The sequence below is a fragment of the Pteronotus mesoamericanus genome, unplaced genomic scaffold, assembly GCF_021234165.1.
Source record: "Pteronotus mesoamericanus isolate MK-2021 breed Mesoamerican mustached bat unplaced genomic scaffold, CSHL_Meso_final contig_124, whole genome shotgun sequence".
NCBI classification, from domain to species: Eukaryota; Metazoa; Chordata; class Mammalia; order Chiroptera; family Mormoopidae; genus Pteronotus; species Pteronotus mesoamericanus.
Genome location: NW_026555051.1, coordinates 4,807,782 through 4,822,552, shown reverse-complemented (window position 1 = coordinate 4,822,552; position 14,771 = coordinate 4,807,782). Strand labels below are relative to the sequence as shown.

Sequence of the window (14,771 nt, the reverse complement as noted above, 5' to 3'; positions counted from 1 at the left end):
TCTAATGATTGCAGATAAATATAACATGCATCTTTTCCACAACACCTTATGATTTTTAGGCTAGGCTACAGTCATAATTTACACAATGGAATACTGTGTAGCAGAAAATAAAAAATATTCAGAATTTCTGAAATTATCTGTGGTAAAATCTAGTTATAAAAATTATATGTTTCAAGGATAACATTGATATATTAAGCTTTATATAATATTGTAACTTGCTTACATCAGTCTCTGGATTTGGGTCAAAATACTTAATGATCTTCACATTGGAAATAACTGGCAGTGGAGAAAAGTTTCTGTTAGTTGTTAAAGTATCTGATGACAAACAATGCTATCTTAATTTTGCAATATACTGAGATGGCTGGAGCTATTTTTATACAGTGAAGTAGCAGCTTTGCAGAAAAACAAGAAAGTTGAATAAAACATTGAATGTTTTCCTTTAAAAAAAGAAGAAATTGATGACAATAAAGAACTCTGTGCCAAAGTGTGCTAGAGTGTAGCAAATAAACTTCAATCAAAAATGTGTAAATAATGAAGGCTAGCAATTTGAGCACTTACAAGATTGTACCTAAGTGCACTGGTGCTATTGTGACATTCTTTTGAGTTAATAAAGCTATTACAAGAATTATAACCTGCTTTTCTTTTTTCATGTGAACAACCGTAAACCTAATATTGCCCACTCTGTATGTGGCTCCTCTTCTAGAAAATCTGCAATGAAGTAATGGTATTCATTTTACATAGTAGTATGTCTTGGCTTTGGATTATTATGACTTTGGTTTTCCCTTTGGCACAAGTTCTTTAAATATTCTTTAATTTCACGTATCTCATTCTATTATAGTATCTCATCTCTGCATAACACTTTTAAATCCCTTTTGGAACAAGGCAATGGCTTTTTTTTAAGGTCATAAAGCCCAATTCACAGTCTGAGGGCACCTGGAAAAGGGTGATGGCAATTCACCTTCTTTGTCCTGGAGATGTAGGGCCATGTGTTTGCTCTGAATAAGAGTCTTCTGCTTTTTCTAACAATGAAATAATCTGTCCTGTTTTCCTTACCAGATGCATCACTAAGTCTCTTTTCCACCTCCAGTAGAATGTGCTCCAAGCCATGCACCCAAGAAGACAGTTACATATGTGATAGACCATGAAGAGTTCTGGGTAGCTGAGGGGCAATGACTGCAGAAGGGCGCATGGAAGTTAGTTTAGGATGGAAAAAGATAAAGAGCATGCCAGTGAAAGGGAACAGGAGACATGACAATTTGGAAACATTGTGTGGTAAATATGGATCAAAGGTCATGGACAGAGAAGTAAGGTAACAAGAGATAGGATGAGAGCTATGCAGGGGTCACATAATTAAAGATTTTGCTAAGGAGTCTGGATTTTTATCCTGTAAACAATTGGGAGCCAGTGAAGAGTTTTAAACAGAGGAATATCTGGATCATATTTACACTTTAGAAAAATGACTTTGATAGGGTGTGAAGGATTGATAATTTGGAGTAGGGTCATCCAGGCAAGATCTAGAGAAGGCTTAAAGTAAGGCAATGACAGGGAATGATGAGTAAACTCTCGAGATGTTAGTGACATAAAATTGGCAAAACCCATTAGCCACATTAAAGCAGAGGATGTTAGCCACACTCTGGACTGGACTCAGATTGCTCAGACTTAAAGACTTGATTAGATGGTGACATCACTGATAATAGGACATTGGTAATGCTGAGCTGAGGGAGAATGAAGCAAGACAATAAGTGTAGATAGCTTAAGTAAGGTGCCCAAGGAACCTTCTATGGACAATGATGATGGTTGGATAAATGGCTATTATCACATTTCTATAAAACAGTAAGTTTATGTGCACTAAAAATCTGGAGAAATACCATTAAGGAGAGAGGATGAGGGTTTAGAAAGATATACACACAGATGTTAACAGTGGTTGACTCCATGTTAGTATTTTTCTTTTTTGGCTCATCTGCATGTTCTGATCTCTCCATAATGGTAATGTTTTAGTCTTATAATAAATAAAAACACATGGGTTTAAATTTTAAAAACAAAAGAGTGGCATGCCCCAATCTAAAAAAAAAAATGCCTGAGGATACTGAGCACAAAGTGTGTAGAAGCCTCATGGTTGCACCCAAGGCAGCCCAGAAGAAGTGTGCAGGGTGAGATGAGAACTGTGAATAGGTCTGCAGGCAACTAGAGGGACTGGGCAGAAACAAGGACAAATGACAAGAAAATCAGGAAGAAAAGAGTGTTCCAGAAGCGTGAAAACTCTAATACTGTAGCTTCTAAGTTCGTGGTTATGGGACAATTTCTTGTTTATGCTTGAACTCCAACCCACTGGTACATCTATCTTCAGCCAGAGTAGTAGCTGAATAAATGCATCTAAATAAATATGATTCTAATTCTCTCTAGCCTCCATCATCTGGACTCCTGTGGAATATGCTCTCTGGGACATTTTCTCTCAGAATATAATTAGAAAGAGTTTGCAGAGCTCATAAAAAGAGAAGGAAAATTCCTTACCCCTTAGGAGATTCATTCTCTCTGAGAGAGACCATTTAATAAAGCTAAGACAAAATTTCATCACACTGATTTGTAGCTATGGAGGTCAGACACCACTGTAGCAACACTAAGGTCCAAAGACAGAGTTTTACAGGCAAGTGTCACTTCCAACCCTATTAAAAATACCCTTCACAAAAGTGGCTATAAAAAAAGCCACATGGCTGATCAATAATATTGATAACACTTCAATACCCCCTTGAAATTGATCTCAGTCGTAGCAGATTATACAGGACATAAACATATCATCAGGTATGAAAACTACATAAATATCTCATTTACTTTTGAATGAGGCAGGAAGAGAACATAAAAAAATGAAAAAAGGGAACTTTTCTGGGCTTGTTGGAGTTACATCTTGTCACTTATAAAATATTTTTTATTGTTATTTCAATGCAATAAAAATTTTTTTAAATGAAAACATCACAGTTGAAGGAATGTGTGGCAATAGGATCAGAAAGTACCCACAGCTTGGTGATTCTAAACTCCTAGGAGACAAGAGTGAATGGGAAGAGCATCTGAATGGTGACTCGCAGAATGTGGCACAGTGGACTAGAGGGAAAGTAGAGAGTGAAAGTCAAAGCTCTTTCTTTCCTAATGTCAAGAAGTTATCCATGTTTATATTCAGCAATGACTCAGAACATGAAAATGTTCTCCATGAAAGACATACTCTTGGTGAGAAGGAACTTCCCTTCAGAACATGAAATATTGGTTTCCTTCATTTAGAGCCATAGAAGTCTCAGGATTTGCCAACAGGGACAGAGAGAATCTTTGATAAGCTCTGTGAACTTCCAAATGGAATGAACTTTGAGATTTTCTCCCTCATTTTATTCCTGGGGAAACTGCTAACTACATGTGGCAAACAAAAATCATCCCAGCTGGAGGTAAGTCATTACCAAGTAACTGTCCAAAAGTCAAGAACACCCCAGACACAGGGAAAAGCAGACCCACATGTGGGGAGTCTCCCCAGAAGCTTCACCAAGAGGAAGTGCCTCAGAAAAATGATGCTGAAACAAATGTCCCAAAAAAAGATACAGCCAGTTACTTGATACTCAACTGACCCTTGACAGTCTATCCACTTTTCACTTGGGATACTAGTTGGGTCGTGTCTCACCAGAGCATGAGATTGCCAGAAATAATAATGACTGACACTACATGACAGCTGCCTTCGCTTTGGGGTTACTTGTCACTCCCTTATTTCTCAAAGATACTATGCAAGAAAAGGAGCTGAGATTAGGGCCTGGCATAGAGATTCCTTTCCTTCTTCCTAAAGCACCATCGGGCCTACCTAAAATGTCCCACTTCTCAAGCAGTGGGTACAGTAATGGGGCTGGTGTTACGAAGGCCACATCAGAGACACATCAGAAAACAAGATCACCACCTCTCCCACTAATACCTTGAGAGTAGGGTTTGTGTCTTGTTCAGAAGTGAGTATCTAGAATCAGCACAGTATATAGTACACAGCAGGTCTTCAATAAATATGTGTTGCATATAAAGATTATAAGGTGGATGGAGGTAAATGCAAGGGATTATCCTAGTTATTCTTATACGCTGTCATTTTTCAGTGGACAGTGCTATTAATTGTGCAGTTATTATTTTAGTCCTCCCTGCATTGCCTTTCAGCCTTGGGGTTAAGCCTGGGTTTCAAGGTTTAATATATCATCCTCAAGTCAGCTACTGTTCATACTAAGGTGGCTCACTGTCTTCCTCTCTTTACCCACATTCCAGTAATTGTCTTGTTCCCTTATCCTTGTGTAACCTTCACATTTCCTATTTCTACATACTAAATATGAAATAAACAAATCATTCTAAATATGAAATTTATATAGAGGAAAAAAACATTTTTGAAACCCCGTTTCTTTCCTCTGCCAAGAAAATAAAAGCCAGCAAGTTCTCCAAAATATGCTGGCTCAACCAGAAATAGCCACATATTACAAGGTCTGTCCAGGAAAAGTCCAGCCATTGTTAATATAATGAGAATGTTTTGTGCAACACCAAGGTAATCTGGCAGCCAAAGTGAGTGGACTGGAATGTGCATGTGTGAACAATGACAACTTTCTGTACTATTTAGCAGGAGTGGTATGCGCCATTGAGTAAGCATGTATATTGTGTAGTCATTGCATTCAAAATGATTGAGCAAGAAGAGCAACGAAACTGCATCAAATTTTGTGTTAAGCTTGAACATTCCTGTGTGGAAACCATTCGGAAGATTCAGAAGGCCACAGCTATGGACAACTGGTGATTGGCAGCTTCACATGACAACATGCACACTCATGCATCACATCTAGTGCAGAGATTTTTGGCAAAACACCAAATCACCCAGGTGACTCAGGCCCCTTACAGCCCAGCTTTGGTGCTCTGAGACTTCTGGCTTTTCCCAAATCTAAAATCGCCTTTGAAAGGAAAGTGATTGCACACCATCATTGAAATTCAGGAAAATAAGGCAGGGCAGCTGATGGTGACTAGGAGAATTGTGTGAGGTCCCAAGGTGACTACTTTGAAAGGGGACTGATGTGTTATTGTCCTATGTACAAGGTTTCTTGTATCTCGTATCTTCAATAAATGTCTCTATATTTTTTAATTTTTTTTTTATTGTTCAGACACATTTGTCTCCATTTTCCCAGCACCACTTTCCCCTGCCCTGCACATCCCTACCACCCACCCTCAATCCTTCCTCACACTGGCTTTGTCCATGGGTCCTTTATATATGTTCCTTGATTTGACCCTTCCCCTTCTTTTCCCCATTACCCACCTCCCTCTTGCCCTCTCGTTACTGTCAGTTTCTTTTTTCTTTCAATGATGCTGGTTATATTTTCCTTGCTTGTTAGTTTTGTTGATTAGTTTCCACTTATAGGTGAGATCATAGGGTATTTGTCTTTCACCCCCTGGCTTATTTCACTTAGCATAATACTCTCCACTTCCATCCATGCTCTCTTGAGGGGTAGTAGCTCTTTCTTTCTTTCTGCTGTGTAGTATTCCATTGTGTAAACACCATGGGGAGCACTGTGTCGGACTCTCCTAGATCTGAGGGTTACTGTCTGGGGCCAGCTGAGGAAGGAGAGGGGTTCTGAATCCCGCAGAGCCCATCCTGGGGTTGTCATGATGGGGGGAATAAACATGAGTTGTCACAAACACATCTCTGTTTACCAGGAGAGGGGACATGGCTTTTCCCTCTAGTGAAGAAGGCCCTGAGCCCCCATGTCCAAAAGCTATTAATGAGAACCATATGCACAGGAGTATGAATGCAAAGCTCATCAATCAATTTCAAAAAGCTATGTTTACAGAAAACAAAGAGAGATCATAGATAACAACTGGAGGAACAGAAGAGATCTGCCTCAGGTCAGGGTCTATAAATAATGTAAATCTCCCTCCCAGTATGAGCCAGTTATCATAGCTTTTGAGAGAAGAACAAAGCATGCTTAGAGGAACTTACTTCTAGGTCTGATTTCCTTCGGGAACCACCTGATCCAGTCTAGGGCTGTACCTGCCTTTAATATTGTTTCAAGCCTGAGCCAGATGGGCAGGACAGAGCCACCAAGAGATAAGGAGACTTCTTTCAGATGGAATGAGGACTCTGTCCTAGTCCAAGCCAAGCTGAGGGGTGTGGGCCTTTTTGCCCTTTCTCTGTGTTCCCCAAGTCCTTGTCCTGCTGCCCATACCAATCAATGTCTATCTTAGGTTGTCTGTCCTCATGAGAGAACATACCTGTCATCAACAACCAACCATCACAGGGCCAAGCAGAGTGATGTGAGGGAGGCAGGGGCTGTGCCACCGCGAGGGGGACAGGTTTTGTCTCCTCGGTGGCCTGTTTTCCCAAGGCCTTCTTGATTATTTTCAGCCTTGGGGCCCTCTTGCCTGACCATGAGGCTACAGTCCCTGAAACCAGGCAGGATGGTTCCCAGCATGTAAAGGTATCATAGTTTTTTTTGATCTGCTCATTCACTGGTGGGCACTTAGGTTGCCTCTAGCACTTGGTTATTGTTAATTGTGCTGCTATGAACATTGAGGTGCATAGGTTCTTTTGAATTGGTGTTTTGGGATTCTTAGGGTATAACCCCAGCAGTAGAATCACTGGGTCAAAAAACAGTTCCATTTTTAGTATTTTGAGGAAATTCCAAACTGTTTTCCACAGTGGCTGCACTTGTCTGCATTCCTACCAACAGTGTACCAGGGTTCCCTTTTCTCCACAACTTTGCCAGCCCTTGTTGTTTGTTGATTTGTTTATGATGGCCATTCTGACCTGTGTGAAGTGGTATTTCATTATCGTTTCTATGTGCATGGCTAGTTATGCTGAACATCCTTCATATGTCTCTGGGTCCTGTGTATGTCCTCCTTGGAGAAGTGTCTGCTTGGGTCCTTTGCCCATTTTTTAATTAGACTGTCTTCCTGGAGTAGAGCTATGTGAGTTCTTAATATATTTTGGATATCAAACCCCTGTCCAAGGTATCATTGGCAAATATATTTTCCCATACAGTTCGTTCCCTTTTCATTTTGCTGAATTTTCTTTAAGGAGTTTCCCAGAATAAATAAGGCTAAAAGAATACACCTCTACCAAACCAGCATTGCAAGATGTGCTAAAGAGACTACTTTAAGAAGATGAAGAAAAAGAATGAGAAAGAGAGGAACAGAGGTACAAAGAGAAAAAATGAGTAAGTACTTATCTATAATAACTCTAAATGTAAATGGATTGAATGCCCCAATCAAAAGACATAGAGTAACTGAATGGATAAGAAAACATGACCCACACATATGCTGCTAACAAGAGACCCACCTAGGAACAAAAGAATTATACAGACTGAAAGTAAAGGGATGGAAAAGAAAAGCAGGGGTAGGAATACTTAGACAAAACAGATTTTAAAACAAATGCCATAATGAGAGACCCAGAAGGACACTTCATAATATCCAAGGAAAGAATCCACAGGAAGACATAACAAGTGTAAACTTATATGCACCCAACAGAGGAGCACGCAAATATATAAGGAAAATCTTGGAGGACCTAATGAAAGACATATAGCAAAACACTGATAATAGGGGATTTTAACACCCAACTTTCAACAATGGATAGATCTTCCAAACAAAACATCAAGGAAGATATTGTAGAAATAAACGACACATTAGATCAAATGGACTTAACTGACATAAATGGTATCTTTCATCCCAAAGAAGCAAAGTATACATTCTTTTTAAGTACACATGGATCATTTTCAAAGATAGACCACATGATAGGACACAAAACAAGCCTCAACAAATTCAAGAAAATTGAAATTATAGCAAGCATTTTCTCGGACCACAAGGGCTTGAAACTAGAAACCAACCTCAATGAAAAAACTCTATTTTTCATATTACATGGCTGAATATCTTCTGGACTGTCTGTCTGTCTGTCTTTCTCTGTGTGCGTGTGTCTCTGTGTGTGTATACATAAAGGGGAATACATTGTGTGTGTGTGTGTGTGTGTGTGTGTGTGTGTGTGTATAGAAAGAGAGAGAGAGAAAGAGAGATGTTTGCTGAAGCTATATCAGATTGTAAAACCAAAGTTAATTTAGGTCAATGGGAAGAGAATTTATTTCTGCTCTATTACCATCTAATCCTTAATTAATCCAAAGAATAAAATAGCAAGCAATCCAGTCTAATCATTTGTCTTTTGGCAAAAGTTAATTCAGTGATCATAAAGGAAAGCAGAATGGTCGTATCCAAATACCTTGTAGAGTTCCGTGGCCATGTATTTCTGAGGCTTGGACTAATGTAGGTTATATTGACAGAAGCTCTGAGCCTGAAAAAAAAAACAACACAAAAGATTGGAAATCCAAGGTCTCAGACATCTTTGGTAAGAGATAAAGATACTGACCATCTTGGGTTTTAAGCAGAAGAAAAAAATATCCCTTTAAGTGCTGAAGAAGAAATACTCCACGGAATACCTGACATCCCTACAGGTTTGTTCCTCCAAGACGTGGCCTATTTCATGGCACGTTTCCCTTTATTTTGAAATATTTCCAAGATAACTAGAAAATACAGAAAAGTACAAAGAAGAAAATAAAAATTACCTACAATTTTCTATCTAGAGATAATAATTATAACCTCCCAGTTATGTGTGTGTGTGTTTGACTATATATAGTGTATATATGTATGTGTCTATACATTACAAAATTATAGGTAGTTCTGTTATCTCTTACCTTCAAATGTGTTTCAAATATTTCCCCATGCCATTAAAATGCCTTTACAACACTTTAGATGTCACTATAATATTCCATTATGTGGCTATGTGGCAACTTATTTACCATAAATACTCTTACTGATCTGCGTTCAGAATGGCACTACACTTTTGCTGCTTTGTTTTTGAAATATTAAAGGGCTTCCTCAATAGATATTTTTGAAGCCATATATTTGTGTGTACTTCTGATTACTTCCTTAGTGGGTCAAAACATATACATGCTTATTTTTTTTAATCTACATGAATTAGTGACTTTTTAAGGAATCACCTTCTTAATCTGCAGTGAGCATGCTCAGTGTTGGGGAGCGGGGCAGGCTGGGGGTTTCAGAGAAGGTAGATTCTGGCTGGACCTGGGTGGCAGTTACTGGCGTAGAATGTGGAAGCACCACCCTCCAATGGTAATAGACCAGCCTGCCCTGCTTTGCCTGGGCAGTTTGAGAGGACAGTTAGATATTTTAATCTCCGAGAAATGGTTATGAGAAACGTGGGATATCCTACGCCAAAGTCACCATCTAGCAAACCTAGTTGATTGTTCAATTCACCACTGAACTTTCGAGAGATGAATCAGGAGGGACGAGGATAGAGGGAGGAAAAGGACTCAATGGGGTTGCCAAAGAAGAAGCTGTTGAACTTTAAGACTGGCATTAGTCATCTACGGGCGATACATGCCTGCATTCTCCATAGAGCGTGATCTCTCCCACTACCCAAACCAACTCTCTTCCTTGGTTACCCCATTCCTAGAAGTGCTTGCACCTGTCTCCTTGGCTAGAAATTGGAGCCAAGATTCTTCATCCACTTAAGGCTGAAATGAACCGAGTCCTATAATCTTACTCCACTTGGAATAGCTCTTAAATCTCTATCTCTGTTCCTACTACTGTCACTCTTTTCCATCCTTGAGCACATGTATGCAATTCTGAATTTGCCCCAGACTCCACTTTCTCCCCCGAAGTTTTCAGCTTACTTTTCTCCAAATCCCATGTAACCATTTTCCTCAAAGAGCCTGAAGCTACAGCAAATAACTTACCTACTGCCAGAGCTTTTTCAAGATTGGGGCTTTATCCTACTCATGTTTGTAGCTCCAGTGCTAAAAGAGCAGCTGTTGATTCCCAGTCAGTGTACATGCCTTCAGGTTTTCAATTGAACCTGCATGAAAGCATTCTTATGTCAAGTCACCCAGCATAGGAGCCAGATTTGTATCTTAATGTGGCTTTAGTTTTTATGATAATTTTAACCTTCAGAAAAATTTCACCCCTAAGTTTAGGAAAGCAGAAATATAAAGTAGATTGGGAGAGGTTTGAATGTATTTATAAAGAGAACTTTTTTACTTGTAATAAAGTCCTTTTTAAAAAATTATTTATTTTTAGAGAGAAGGGAAGGGAGGGAGAGACATCAATGTGTGGTTGCCTCTCGAGCGCCCCCTGCTGGGCACTTGGCCAGCAACCCAGGCTTATGTCCTGTCTGAGAATCAAACTGGTGACCACTTGTCTCGCAAGCTCGTACTCAGTCCATTAAGCCACACCAGCCAGGATCCAAACATCAAGATTTATACTATCTACCTATTAGTTCTGCAGCACAATTTTTTAATAAAAGTTTTTTACTGATAATTGGAAATTTATACGATGTGGACAGAGAAATGTTAAGAGTGATTCTGAAGTGGCCTGTCTTGGAAGTCAAGAGCTCTGATCTTTGCTCAGTTGCTCAATCCACTTCGATATCTGATTGGTATTATACTCTAGATCTTCTGGTTTACTGCTGGGCAGCTGATGCACTATTTCTTTCTTGTAGGGTTCTAATACTTCTTCATAAAGACTTGAAAAATTTCACACTCAACATTTTTTTTTCAGTTTTCTCATTGTAACCCCTTGTTTCAAGTCTTTTGTACATTATACTGTTTTCTGATTTCAGCACAAAAATCACATGAAACCAGCATTCAGGGAAGTGATCACAACTATGGTGATCAATAATAATTCTACCTTCACTCATTCAGTTTTCTCCATACAAGTACTAAGCAGACCTGACCCTGCATAGCTTCCACAATCAGAGGAGACTAGGGGTGTTCAGGGTGGTATGGCCATAGACTCATTTGGTTTTCTAACTCATCCGCTACTCTATCTTCATCTAAAATGGGACAATCATACTCTTCATCATAGCCATCATATAACTGCCCTTCTCGAGCTGAACCAGCCACATTAATGTATTTTAGTCCTGATCTTGATACAAGTTTCTCCCCTAGTGTTGTTTTTCCAACCCCTAGTGTACTGGTGAACAAGATGTTCAGAAGCAACATGGTCCCCACTGTGATGGCTCTGGAAACTGGCTAATGAATTCCTTTGTGGCCAAAAGCATGCTGTTGAAAGGGACCTGGCTGATGGCAAACAATCAACAAGACACTTGGAACCATAACCTGAAGATGATTATCAACTGTAAACCAATGTCATCATATTAAACAGGATCATTTAGGAAAGTATTAGGCAAGTAAAAATAAGAAATGCAAATAACAGAAAAGTGCATTTTATCAAATAAAAAGTTATTAAATTTTTGTTTAATATTGCTTTTAAAACTTATGGATAAAGAACCAAGGTAAAACTAACAAATCAGCTTTTCATAGTACACGTATATGTACACTCAGAGGAAACACGTAGTTTTAGTAGAGACAGAATTTTGAATTTCTGTTCTGTTAACATCTGTGGAGATGAGGGAGAATGTTGTACGTTCCTCTTCAAACTGCTATCTTGCCCCAAATACTTCCTTTGTGGCATCAGTGCTCTGTGATTCCAGCTAGAGGCTGTGCAACTTACTCCAGGTGTGCAGCTCTCTTCTCTGAATTTTCAAAACCCAAGTTGGGAGCATAATATGTGGGAAATGCATTTCAGCCCTAAACCTTAGTCTCCCTCCGGGAGGAAGCCCAGTTGCTTAACTACTGTGTCATATTAGTCACTAATATGTCTAGACACATAGTTTACCAGCTCAGATATTGACAGTGAAAGTAGGTCTGTGCTGAGAAGGGCTCTTTCTAAGGGTCCTTACAACAGTTGGTTTAGATTTTCTAGGGCTAAAGAGATTCTACCTGGGGGGAGGGGCCAACTGCCATGACCTTGGTTGAACCCTCCACATGGCACTGCCTTTCTAAAGAAGCTGGTCTTGTTTTTTGCCTTGAACACTTCCTGCTTCTCAGCCATCCTCTTTGAAGCCATCCTTCTTAGGGTGAGGGTCATGAGGCTTACTTTGCATGCTTGGTCAGTCAGTTTTGTGCTTACTGTATCTTCATGTAGAAACTAGTTAGTTGATACTCAACTGACCCTTGACAGTCTACCCACTTTTCACTTGGGATACTAGTTGGGTCGTGTCTCACCAGAGCATGAGATTGCCAGAAATAATAATGACTGACACTACATGACAGCTGCCTTCACTTTGGGGTTACTTGTCACTCCCTTATTTCTCAAAGATACTATGCAAGAAAAGGAGCTGAGATTAGGGCCTGGCATAGAGATTCCTTTCCTTCTTCCTAAAGCACCATCGGGCCTACCTAAAATGTCCCACTTCTCAAGCAGTGGGTACAGTAATGGGGCTGGTGTTACGAAGGCCACATCAGAGACACATCAGAAAACAAGATCACCACCTCTCCCACTAATACCTTGAGAGTAGGGTTTGTGTCTTGTTCAGAAGTGAGTATCTAGAATCAGCACAGTATATAGTACACAGCAGGTCTTCAATAAATATGTGTTGCATATAAAGATTATAAGGTGGATGGAGGTAAATGCAAGGGATTATCCTAGTTATTCTTATACGCTGTCATTTTTCAGTGGACAGTGCTATTAATTGTGCAGTTATTATTTTAGTCCTCCCTGCATTGCCTTTCAGCCTTGGGGTTAAGCCTGGGTTTCAAGGTTTAATATATCATCCTCAAGTCAGCTACTGTTCATACTAAGGTGGCTCACTGTCTTCCTCTCTTTACCCACATTCCAGTAATTGTCTTGTTCCCTTATCCTTGTGTAACCTTCACATTTCCCATTTTTACATAATCTACCAGGATCTTCTCACACTCTTGGGATGTAAGAGTCTTGACTCTGGGCCAAAGTCCCCATGGCTGAGTGTGTACCCCGTGCTGCCAGATGCTTGTCCTGGCTGCCACTCTCTCATGACGCAGTGTTCTGCTCCCTTACTGGCTTCTTTACTTGCACCCAACCACTGGGTCTTTGCTGTGGTTATGTCTCTGCCTATTGTGTGCCACTGGGGAATTCCTATATTGTGTTTTCCTTCCATGGCTGCTCTGGCCCCGACATTTTAGTTTTCCTAACAAACCTACCCTGCAGCTGACTGGGTCTTATATCTGAGAAGAAAACATATTTCCCATGCCCCTTTGCAGGCCTTTTAGTATCTCTGCAATATGCTCATTCAGAAGTCTTTCTGTTTGTTTTTGTTTTTTTTTTTTTAATTTTTACTCTTGGCTCTGGATCAGTAAGACATATTGCAAAGACTGATCCTAAATTTGGACAGGAGTTCCAGTTTTGGAGAAGTTTAAGGTTGTTTATTGAGCTCTGTGATGCTTCTTTATGGAGGTCAGAGGTCTTTGGGTCTGAGCTCACATAGTCTGCACTGTGTGTGTGTGTGTGTGTGTGTGGTGTGAGAGAGAGCAAATCACTTAATTGTGTTTTCTGAAAAGTATATCACTAAATAAAACAGAGAAAGAATCAGGGTGTATAGTGATAAAATCAGCCTTTTTATTCTCTAGTTATGTGATGAAACAATCATATATCATGTTGTTTAGATGGCCCACCTTTCCCACATGATATTTTCCTGGCCTTCATTCTTGGCCTCCTAGTGAACTCGAGGTCAGAATAAAACTCGAGGTTTGTCTTCATAGCAGTAGACAAACAGGAATTCAAAAATCTAACATAGTATCGTATCCAATAAAGAGACCTGCAGAGTGATTCCATTTGCGTATTATGTGCTACATGTCTACAAAAAAAATTGGCACAGGATTTTAAAAACGTGTTATCCTGTAATAGGAGTATTTACAGCACTTGATTCACAGAGAAAGAGAAAGGAATTCAGTTTAATAAAACATTTGGATACTCTCCCTAATTTAAATTTGTGTTAAATAATAGTTATATGAATATTACCTTGCAGCTGACCTTTTGGAATTGCTTTTCCCCAGTGAATATTTTTTTTAATTTTCTTTATATGCATTTTAAGTAGATTTGCAGAAGGGATGAAATTTAATCATTTTATTTGTATTTTATCCACTCATTGTTATATCTAGGGGAAAGGGGTGTATTTTGCATAAATCTAGAAATCAGTTGATGGATCAGGGCCCTTTTCCGGAGACTAAGAATCATCCATATGAATGATCTCTTCACCCGTACTCTCTGCTCCCACTCTTTCCACTGTCAGATGTTATTATAATAGATTTTTCCTCTTTTTTTCTTCCAACTTTGAGATTTTGGGATTTGTGGGTAAAATCCATTTCCTACCAAAGCTTCGAGAATCAGAAACTTCTTTGGAGCTCTTTCCCTAAAAACTGCTTCTGTCCATAGGTGAGTCTCAGGCATGACATGGCTGGGACCTTTTAGGTACAACAGTCCTGTGATGAGCAATTTTCAAAGGCCTATCCACTAGACATGCAGTTATGAACAGGTTTATGAAGACATTTAAAGAACTCCACTAGGAACTGATGAGTAAGACATGGTCCATGCACATAAGGGTTTAGCAATGTAGATCTTGGATACAGAAGCTAATGCAGGAGTCCTTTCTTGGGAATCCCGATGCTGGTCACCTATCTTGCTTGAGTCCCTTCCTACAACTCTCTCTTATTTGGCTGTTTAATCTTTTGTAGAATACCTCCTGCCTTGACAAATTATTGCCTCAAACATTAAACTAAAATCTGCTTCCTTATAACTTCCTCCCATGGTGGAAATAAATTCCTTTCCACCACCAGAGTCTTAAGGCCAAACAACAATCTGGAGGCCCCATTATAGATATTATAGATAATGATGTTTCCCTCATTCTCCCTCCCTTC

The 14,771-nt window shown here is 39.5% G+C and overlaps 1 pseudogene; it reads right to left on the bottom strand.

Annotated features, from left to right (window-relative positions):
- Window positions 1-10,422: 10,422 nt before the first annotated feature.
- LOC129082063 (adenylate kinase isoenzyme 6-like) lies at window positions 10,423-11,039 on the bottom strand (annotated as a pseudogene).
- Window positions 11,040-14,771: the final 3,732 nt, after the last annotated feature.